Source organism: Lingula anatina, chromosome 8 (assembly GCF_051362555.1).
Source record: "Lingula anatina isolate TDL-2025a chromosome 8, LinAna3.0, whole genome shotgun sequence".
Taxonomy (NCBI): Eukaryota; Metazoa; Brachiopoda; class Lingulata; order Lingulida; family Lingulidae; genus Lingula; species Lingula anatina.
The window spans coordinates 3,933,803-3,943,232 of record NC_141774.1 but is presented as its reverse complement, the minus strand read 5'-3'; the positions used below and the strand labels follow the sequence as shown (position 1 = coordinate 3,943,232).

The window sequence follows — 9,430 nt, the reverse complement described above, 5'->3', positions numbered from 1 at the left end:
AGTTGTGCGCAGTGGCGGTACCATAGTCAATGAGGTTTATCCGAGGCGTGGTTATTGCTAGTTGAAAACTATACCCAAAACCCCGTCGTAAAATACCGAAGGTAGCACAATTTTTGAACGCCTCTACGGGTGCTAATAAGACCCAATGAAAACAATGAATGACACCTCACAATAACTTAGACATTTCAGCTTCATAGATCATACTTATTGCAATACTCGATGTGCCAGCGATCAATTTTTAAATCAGTGTTTGCAAGGATACACCTGATTTAATCAGAGCCAAAATACAATCGAAAATTATGTTCTGGAGAAGGCTGTTTGGATGCCTCACATTTACCAACATAAAGTGATGATAGTATTTACGAGATCGAAAGTGTTTTGGACAGCACATCTAATTGATTATCCATTGTTTCTTATACATTTTTTATTCTTGTAATTTTATATTTTGTATAATGTAACTATTGCAGTGCTTTCTATACAAGGTCCATATCACTCATATAATCATATAAAGTACTTTTTGATGAATGAATTTTACTGTCATACAGATCATTAGCAGTAACTGTTATGTATACTTTATTTTAATTCAGTTTCTTTGTTTACCTTATCATTATTATGGGAGAATTTATACCTTATTTATTTTATGGTTATTGGAAACATTCCAAATAGCTATTTAGAGTGCTTTTACAAATGATAATCTTGTAACTGTAACAGCTTTTTGTTTTCAGCAATTTTTATTATTCTTTACAAAATGAATATGGTCATCAATACAATTATTTAGACCAACAAATGCTGGTCCAGGAAAAAAGTCACATAAAATTAATAAATATGCTGAAACAGGTTGCCCTAGTAACAAGACTTTAATACAGTAGAGTGAAATCAGTGATGGCTATTAACGTTTGCCACGCCACAAGTATTTAACATATAACGTAACGAACTCTATATCGGGATTTATAAAAATAGTTTCAAGTAATTGTTTAATGCTTTTATACAAACGGTGGATTGTTTTGCTTTCACTTATATATTAGCTTTCGTTTCTTTGCTTCAGGGATGTTAGCATTTTTATGTATAACTGTTGGTTCTTATGTTTTATGGACTGTACATGTATATACATGTATAGAATTAAAGCATTACTAAGAGTACCGGTTCGGTAGCTTAACCCCACGTGATAAGATATATCAAGGCTGTTAGGATAACTTGCATCAGTGCAAAAGCATAAAAAATAAATAATAGAAAAATTAAAACGGTATAGAAATATCATGTGTTTAGATTGGATGAGCGTAGTTGGCCACTGCAAACTAACCGAACAAAACACCTTAAGTTTTTTGTACGAGTCACATGACTACCAGCTAGGAAAAATTATATATTATTCCATCACCTTGTATTTCGTTAACTGCTTCTCATACATGAAGATGTAAAAGTACAAACTTAATGAGAAATAAGCAGACACGAGCATAGACTTGTGAAGATTCTTATGTCTATAGCTAGTTATATTTGTCTGGTCTTACCAGCCAATATTCCGTCTGCTTGCAGTCAGATTTCACCAGGGAATGAGGTTGTGATAGATGTGACAACCTGTCACCCCCTCTGGTGTGACAAGAGCATGTTTTACATGGTTTCAGCTAATTTTTCATGAAGCGACAGTTTCTGTAAATGACCATTTTCTTTAATTATTTTTTACATCAACTTTGATTCTACACTTTCAATGGAAAAACAGATCTCCAGCATCACAAGGTCTTGTTTATTCAACATTCGGAATATTGGCACCATAAGGAAATATCTGAATCAATCATCTGCTACTACTGCTATACACTCATTGGTAACTTCCAGGTTAGACTATTGCAATTCTGTATTATATGGATGTCCAGAAGATAAGATCAAAAGATTACAACGCATCCAGAATATCTCAGCAAGGCTTTTAATGCTACAGCCTAGGGATTGCCATATCACTCCAATTTTAAAGCAGTTGCACTGGCTACCAGTATGGACCAGAATTTTATTTAAGGTTTTAGTTTTTACACATGCTGCTTTTTATAACCTAGCTCCACCATATATAATTGATCTAGTCAAACATTATAGCCCTCAAAGATCCCTGAGGTCTGGTGACAAACTTTTACTGAAAATTCCCAAATCAAAGTTAAAAACATATAGTGTATTTTGTGTAGCTGCACCAGTAGAATGGAATAAGTTACCAATTTTTATAAGACGAATAGATCGAATCACAAGAATCTTTTAAAAAGGAAAAGAAAACTCACATTTTTAAGATATTTTATTCATGAATTTTAAAATTTACATTAAAGAAACCTTGGATTTTTTTTACTTTTAATTACTGGTTTAAGTTTATTAAAGAGAAGATAGCTATCGCGTTTAACAATAGATTGCCAGCAATTTTGAGATCCCCTCTCCTCATTAACCGAGCTCTTAGACTGTTGATTCACCGTATTTTCATATAGTGTTGTCACACTGTCAGGCTTCCTCTGTTGCACGCTGGAGTTGGCTTGTCGTTACACCAATGCTAGATATTTCCTCTTATTCTGTTGTTTATATAAACCTTTTTCATTTATTTTAAAACATTGTCATCTAATTATCCATTGTGCGCAGTGAGAAACGGATGACTTTTGCCCACAGCAGAATAATTTTTAAAGCAATTTGTTAGTTCATAACTATGACAGGGCGCCCGTTTTTTCTCGCTGTTCTTTAAAAATGGACGTTAGTTGTCGAGGTTTAATGCTTAGCTCTCATCGCGTTATATGTATGTGCATCTAAACGTTAAGATGTCAATTCTATACTTGACTGTTATAGCCCGTTGTCGCACATATTTTGTCGCACAAATGTCTTACACTGTTAATAGTAAGGGGGGTCCATAATTCCAAAAAATTGTCAAAACCAGCTTAAAAGTTCTTTACACACCTAAAAACAATATTTCAAATGTTCGTTTTGAAAGATCATTGATAACTCAGCTGCAACTTGCATTTTAGCGCGATTTTCAAGATTTTCTACTGTTTCAGGACTGTCTTCCTACAACATGAATGGAAGTTATATAGGCCTGACAAGTTATTTCAAACTCACCAAAGCCAAATAGATGGGTTTTTTGTTTGGTTTTTAAGAAATTTGTGTAAAAAGTTTATTTGAAAGGTAGCTAAATACTCAAAATCATGGCGGCATTGACGCCTTATATCAATAACATCATCATGGTCATTCATTATTTATAGTGTTGATGACATTTTTCCTTTTAGATTTCTCATGATTTCATTATCTTTTTAGGGTATCTATACTGTATTACTGAATAACTATCTAGACAATGATGACATCTGGCTTGTCTTGTAAGAGATGCTCTGGCATTGGAATATATCAGAATAGTTGCTGCTGTTGTAGCATTCAATTAGTTTCATGCCAGCAAATTGAAAGAAAAGGTTCAGTCATTACATCTAGAGCTGAGTAGAAATGAGGTAAATGATAATTTCTTTCAGCTTTATGCCCCTGAGTTTTCCTGTTTCAACCAAGAATTATTCCAGGAAGTGAAAGATAACTATGGCCTACATGTAATTGAGAGTGTGAAACGATGTGCTAGTGCACATCTGAATGAGTGCATAGCTTTGACAAAGAAGATATTATCAGAAATGGCAAAGATTCTGGCTATGCAACGCAAAAAATACTATGGATGTTGCCGACACGGCAGAAATTATATACGTTATCATTTTTATTTTATATTTTCCACGCTGTTCTTATGTTTATTTATATTGTGTTAGAGAAGAAACTAGAACACTGCTCAATATTAAGTAACATCTATTCATCTAGTTATGTGATCAACTGTATAAAAGCCGATGTTGCATGTACTCTGTGCGGTCATTTATATACTTACTGGCAGAGTGGAGGTATGTTACGATATTACGTGTAGATTGTGTAAAATTTGTGTTTAATAAAGTGTAATTCACTTATATAGAGACATTTTGTGTAGTTTACAAAAGTTTACATAAGTTTACTTATGTTTAATCAGTAACATAAGTTATGAGCATCGTGTTTATTAAAGTTTATGTTAGTATGGGTGTGGCATTTTCATGACCAACACGCACATGTATATTTATGTTATCAAATAAATTTACAGTACCAGCTCAGATTGCTATGGCCGTATCTGAGCAGCCAGTTGCTAGCGGAGAAAGCGAGTCTGGATATTGTTCTAGTGTGAGTGTTTTTAAAATTAAATAATAAATAATTAGAGAAACTTACACGCATGTAAAGATCAATTATTTGTTGTTAAGATCTCATGAATTAAGTTTAGTATATTTAGTTTATTTATCTCATTATTTCACTGTTTTGTTATTATTATTTTTTCTTTTTCTTTTCTTTTTATAGTTTTCACCAGTTTTTGTCCAGTTTCTGTTCAGTTTTGTCCAGTTTCTGTTCAGTTTTTGTTCAGTTTCTGTTCAGATTCTGTTCAGTTCTGTACACTGCGTGAATAAACGGCAGTATTATCCAACGGTGTTGCTTCATTTACTCGTGGTCCGCTACAATGTATTTGGCGAATATCCAGTTGAATATCCTGTGTCTGATCAGTGTGAAAACATGGATAAGACCCCTGTCCACAACCTTCAAATGGAACGGCAGTGAGGTGACACCGATCAAAGATTGAGGAAAAACCCAAAACTAGAGACTGTGGCTTGAGGGACTGCGCTAAAAGAAACTAGCAAATTAAGGAAAACTGTTTCTACTGAACACCAGTGTAACATGAAAATCTGACTTCCCCAGTCAAAATTTCATAATGAAAATCTGGTTCTCCCCATGAAATTTTGACTCCCCCCTACAAACCTTTATAAATCTTATTTTATTTGAGTATATGACTTCTACAACCTAAAGACTATGAAAAAGCTATTTATTTGATATTTGATGATCATTTCAATATCTTTCCTTTAGGTATACTTTATTAAGAATATATTGGAAATATTAGAAATTTTGATTGTAAAATATTGGGTGAAAAAAATGAAAAAAAAATCTTGAAAAATCTCCATTTTCATATCCGTGGTATTTGGAATCCCATGAAGAAAAAGCCCTATTTTATATTTAGTCACCATACCATTATTTTCCACATAGTTTGCATTGTGGCGTATATTTTGTAAGTATTTGAAAGTTTGGTGGTAAAAAAATTGGTGAAAATTGAAATGATCACCAAATATCAAATAAACAGCTTTTGCATAGGGGGTTCATTGTTTGGTAGAATACACATTTTTAATTTTCTTCTATTCCCATGAAAATTTTCACCTGCAAACTAGCAAAAAGTGCCAATGCATCCTCTATTATGCATACTACAAGATAAAAGCCATATACTCAAATAAAATAAGATTTATAAAGTTCTGTAGGGGGAGTCAAAATTTCATGAGGGGGGAGTCACATACGCTAGAGACACATCCTTATTACTGCCAAAATGTAGTCATGTCTTCAGGATATTCAATACTGATGGAGGGAGGAGAAGGATGTTAACTCCAGAACAGTTTGGAATGAACTTGAAAAAGTTGTTGGGAAAAAAAGAAAGAAAGATCCACCATAACGCTTACTGGCTTAAGCTTCCAAAAAGCATTGAATTCTTAGTGAATTTAATTATTATTGAATTCTTGTCTTTTTGAACTTATTATGAATCATTACCTAGGTGTTAGAACATTCAGTTTAGTCATATGTATTTAGCCCATCTTTATGTCAGAATTGTTAGCCACAATGAAATTTGTGTTTAAATGTAAGCATAAACATTGATATGAAAAACCATCATATCTTACAAAATACATAATTTAAGTATTTTTAGCGATTTTTCTCCAAAATACTAAAACCCAAGTAGCAGCTCTGATAATAGAGATGGACTTATTTGGTTTGTTGTAGTTGGTTTTTACGATGTATAAGCATCTTTTTAGATGGTTTTGACACGGTTTTGGGGGAAAAGGTTATTTAAGGACCCCCCCCCCCCAATTAATACACACTGTCAGACTGCCCCCGCTTTTCATTTATTTCTTAATATTCTCATCTCATCGCCCATTGTACGCTCTGAGAAACTGGGTACTTAGCAATTTGTCTCATAACTATTAAGGAGCGCCTTTTTTCTCGTTGTTGTTGAAAAATGGACGTTGTTGAGGTTTAATGCTTAGCTCTCATCGCGTTAAATGTATGTGCATCTAAACGATAAGATGTCAGTTCTATACTTGAATTTTATTGCTCGGTGTCGCACGCATGCTTTCTCACTACAGTGATCTAAAAAAGTCGCTTGTGTATGTAATTGTAGCAAAATGTGTTCGACATGACGTTTCTGCACGGCAGCCGGACACATAGGCATGGTTTAATCTTGTTCAAGAGATAATAACAGTTGCGTTTAACAATAGATAACGAGATATAGTAAGACCCCCCTCCTCTTTAATTGATGTCTTACACTGTTGATTCACATTGCTTTCATATATTCGCTACTGCAAGTACACCTCTTTTAATTTAAATATATTTACCGCATAAATCTTTGGAAGTATAAATTGATTTTTAAGGAATTTATATCTTACGGTCACAAGATGGGTGGGTTTTCGTTGTTCTTTAAAAATAAACGTAACTTTAGTATGTCGAGGATATATGCTGAGCTATTTTTGTGCAACAGAAACCTAAATAACTCATGGCAATACATGTAGGAGTGTTTGAGGTTGACCATCTTGGTTCCTGGCATATTTTGGGCCACATAACTTATCCAATTTCTCGTCAAAATTTTCTTTACATAATCAGCGTGAATGACAGGGCGTATCTTTATCATCACCAATCTAACTAGTCTAAAGGCATGGTTTTAGCCTGTTTGAGAAATGATAACAATGGGGCTATCAGTTTTTTTCACCACTGGGTGGCGCGCGTGTTTTAGTTGGGGTACTTTTGCGCATGCGCGTACTTTCTCGTGTGTTTGCAGTTTCATTTTTAATCTGACGCTGTAAATATCGCTCTAAATAATGCCAGGATACTGTTGTGTTCCGGAATGTACATCGTCAACAGGAGGTCATTCTTTTCCGAAAGACACAAAGCTGAGTTACTAGTGGAGAGTTGCCATCAGGAGGGTTGATTCTACATCAAAAACACTATGGAAACCAAAGGCACATGACAAAGTCTGTTTCCTCCACTTTCCTGAGGAAGACTACACTTCTACGTAAGTTGTACTTGCTGTTGTCGCTTTTAGTATTAATAATGAGTTTTTCAACTTATTCATTAGGTCTTTGTTATCGATGTTTAAGATATTATGTCGTTTAACGTGCTTAGAATGTTAATTTTAAAGACATTCTTCGCCTAACATTATGTAGCGATTTGGGGGGAGAAAACACTACCGACTAAGCTACCGAACCCGGGTCAACCCCGACCAGCCACTACAATTTTTTCTTCGTTTTTATAAGATAATACATGAGGTTTTTAAAGGCCACGTTTTCAAATTAAGACAACTTGATTTTTATTGTATTAATAATCGTTATGTGCACTCCTTTTGCAGATAAAAGAAAAAGACTGAAGCCAGGAACCATGCCATCCATATTTCCATTTAATAATTAAAGTGAAAGACGCACCATCATCACGTACTGGCCGTCTAGCTAAACGCCGCAAAGTATCAGATCCAATGAAGTGGAGGTAAATATAACGCATGATATAATAACATATTTATAAATAAATGTTTTTTTTTTTATTTGCATAATTATTTGTGTAAATACTAGAAATACTAGAGACGGACTAAAGGGGACAAGAGGCAGTCAGATCTGCGTCATTTCTGTCATCTACACCGATTTTATGTGTCAATTAACAATGGAGTATTTTTCTTTGTGTAATTTATTAACTTATGTATTTATTTTTTGATGTATCCTATAGGATGAGTCTCAAGCAGATGAAGCAGTGGCAGACAAACATGAAGACTGCGCTGGTGAAAGCCAAAAAAAAGTACAGCTTCCCAGTGTGATATCACTACACCACCAGACACAAGAGAAAGCATCATGCTGTGCCAGAAAAATGCAAAGGCTGTCCAGTATCTAACTGGATTTAGTCATTTTGAACACTTCATGTTGTTTTTCCTTGGGCCAGCAGCTCACCACTTGAATTCCAAATGTTTGTCACCAGAGGACCAATGTTTTTTGATCATTATGAAACTGAGACAAGCCTTTGACGATTATTATTTAGCTCTCCGTTTCAAGCTATCGGTAACAACGGTGTCAGAAATAATAAGTGCATGGATCAACTTTATGTTTTTCCAGCTCAGTGAAATGAATATTTGGCCAGAACGTGACATTGTTGACGACTATATGTCTGTAAATTTTAAGAAATATGGAGTATTGATTTCATGGGTAAACAAGAGTGACTGGCATAATTTGTCCTTGTCTCGTCTTTCGGTTGCGTTCAAAATATCACCAAACCTAAAAATGATAAAATGAAATTAGTGAGATAGGTTTTTTAACTGTTCGTTTCAATTTGTATTTCAAATGCAAAATGAAATTGTACATTCATGGCATTAAATTTTGACCTTCAAACCATGATGTATCATCTCACAACTTGTATTTCGGTATTATAATGCAACTACAGGTACATATAGTAGCTCAAGCTATGACATGATATTGATACAAGACATTTGAACAAGTAAAAAACTAGCAAACTTATTTTCGTTTGCACACCTACCTCGATGCTGTTATTCTCCATGATCTTTCTTCATGCCACACTCGACTTTCACTTTGGCCTCTAGTTCTGTTTTCAAGTTCTGACACTCCTCTTTGACCTACCAACATCAATGCAATTATGAGGGAGTGAAAAACAAAACGATGCTAACATTCTTGGCAAACACTGCTTTGATTGTCTACCTCATCTACACTTAGCTATGTCAACTGTCATTGACATAAAACACGCATCAACCCTTGTTTCTCCTTTACAAATTTGCGTTGACACAAGTCGTTAAATGTCGGACCTGGTACACGAAATTTGATTACCGAAACGAACGGTCCTTTATCGACTAGGAGTGCCTACAATAAACATATTTTAAATAAAAATACCTCAATTATATTCTCGGAATATGGAAATATGCAATGACAATATCATTATTTTGAAATATAGTAATAAATTAGGCATATAAGTAGTGCGGAACTAGCCGCCGCTTACACCTGGCTTTTGACCGGGCGCTCACACAGAAACCCATATTTTACGGGAAGATTCGAGCGCGAAACCTTCAATGTCAGTGATACAATTGACACATTTATAAGTAAATACACTAACCTTTCTATCAAATCATGTTTCTTTCCTCTTGTGGAGGCTCATCTTTCAACTAGTTGAAGTTTTAACTTCGCCACCGTTTGCTTCCCATGCTCTAAAGCCATTTCTACACGGACGCGAAAACGAGGCTATCTTCAATAACCACTATTACCCCAGCGCCCTCTTTAGGACAAACGGCTCCGCGTATAGCCCCATTGCA

At 34.7% G+C, this 9,430-nt stretch overlaps 1 pseudogene; it reads left to right on the top strand.

Annotated features, from left to right (window-relative positions):
- On the top strand, nucleotides 1-132 carry LOC147760199 (U4 spliceosomal RNA; annotated as a pseudogene).
- The last annotated feature ends 9,298 nt before the right edge of the window (nucleotides 133-9,430 follow it).